Here is a 2,211-nt window from a genome sequence, read left to right as displayed (position 1 = left end):
AGATATGTTTAATTTAGTTGATCATAATTATAATACCCGCATAAATCTTAAAACCTTTGTTCTGCTATCAAAATTTACGACAGTCAAATTGAAAAGTCTAAAAAACAGGGCAATTCAATCTTGGAATAACCTACCATGTGATATAAAAAATATAGCTAACATTAATGAGTTTAAGAGAGAAGTAAAACAGCATATTTTTAATGTTTAACAATTAATTTAACTAAGGACTCCTTTGTAAACCAGTTTTGACTGAATAGGAATATCCGATTAATAAAGCTTTAATAATAATAACCGATTTGGACAACTAGCCATCTTTTTCCGGAAGTTGATGACGCAATCTATCCATATTTCTTTGACTGTCCGTTAATTGTTGTGTCAATGTTTCAATCTCGTTTTGGTTTTTACGGGCTTTATATTTCACGCCAACCATCTCAGTTTCAACAATAGAAAGACGACCTTTTCCGTTACCTCAACAGAATCATGCTATAATACATAAGTTTGGGTTTAAAAAACCATTAAATGATTTAAAAATTAAAATAAGTACTTTATCCGAGGGAATTTCCTCCATTTCATTTAGTCGTTCTTCCAATTGGGCTTTTTCATTGAGTAGAATTGCTCGAACTCTGATAGTCAGTGGCGCCGCCAGGATTTTTTCGCAGATAGGCTAAGGAAGATTTGGGAGGGGGGGGCCCTTATAAAATTTCAAGAGAAAAATTTAGTTCCACAGAGACGATAATATTAAACTTACAACTATTTTTATCATATTGTATCATAATGTATTAAAGTTCAGTATTATCAGACGATAGACAATTTATATTATTATATCAGGGATAGATTTAATTTTAGAAGTAGGAATGGAGAACAGAGTAATCTGGGCGCGCGTCAAAGTCCCGGACCCCCTTCCCAGGAAGGGGGAGTATGAAAGAAGAGGCGGGTCATAGCAAAAGAGGTAAAAAGGAATAACGGATTTTTTGCTAAAAGGGTCATCATACTTGTGAAACTTTGTCTAACGTAAATTGTCTTGTAGGTCAAAATATTGTATAAATGGTATTTTAGTATTATGGTTACCTCATTTCGGGGCCCCCTCTGAAATTTACGGGTAGGGTGGTGCCTACCCAGCCTACCCCCTGGCGGCGCCACTGCCTACGAGATGTATATAAATCTCGTAGGCGTTGGTAAAACCAAGACCTGAGCTACTGCAATTCCACCTTGAGAGGCTCTAACATCTAACCGCCTATTAAGAAAATAAACACTTAATAGTTTTAGATTTAAATAACTATTAAGTCTTCAATTGAAATTAGAAAGAATTGATTCAATTAAATCATTTACTCGGGTTGAATATCCATACGCGATCTTTGACTGGAAGATTCCACGCTACTATCAAGATTTAGACCAAGTGACGGCTAGCGGCAACAACTTCAGTACATTCCCTCTGATCTGATATAGCATGCTTATCATTATTAAATAGTTGGTTTTTGGAGAGTCCCTCTGAACCCAAGGCCTGAGCTGCTGCAATTCCACCTTGAGCGGCTCTAACATCTAACCGACTATTATGAAAATAAACACTTAATAGTTTTAGATCAGCCCACATCTCGAGTTGTTGTTCGCAGCTCGAAATTAACGATGTCACTTCCATATAAATTTGTTTCAAATTCCCTGAAAAATTAACAACAAAAACAACAACAAATTTTCAATTTTCAATTTTCCCAAAATTAAAACTACCCAAATTCTTGGTTAGTTTCCTTACATTGGTCTGGAAGTTATTGATGTTTCCGGCATTGTAGAAGCAGCGTGTTCCAAACTTCCAAGAAGGTTTTGATTAAATCCCAGCTTTAAATATAAACTTAAGGTGTTTTTCAACTTCGCGCATCGAACGCTACAATAAAAACCAAAACTTATTCCCTCTTTTATTGACGAGGTAAAATTACTATTCAAGGCCGAGTTCCAAAATGCGAGGAAACTGAATAACGAACATCGAGACCTAGGAGGATAGAGGTGAAAACACCTCCACACTCCTAGTCGAGACTAACAATGGGGCCCGAACGTGTCCATTTTCGAACAAAATTCGCTCTTCTAGAGAACTGGAGATCGGCCAATAATTATTTTTTTTGGTCGTTTCGAATTTTTGCATCCCTCCAACATTATATTATTTACCATTAGTTTACCCATTTTGCTGGAACTCTGCCTTTAAGGAACTAGTTCCGGCGGAAA

Source organism: Phalangium opilio, unplaced genomic scaffold, assembly GCF_054372755.1.
Source record: "Phalangium opilio isolate 3A_F unplaced genomic scaffold, DU_Popi_V2 ptg000056l_1, whole genome shotgun sequence".
Classification (NCBI taxonomy): domain Eukaryota; kingdom Metazoa; phylum Arthropoda; class Arachnida; order Opiliones; family Phalangiidae; genus Phalangium; species Phalangium opilio.
Note: the sequence above shows the minus strand (reverse complement) of the source record.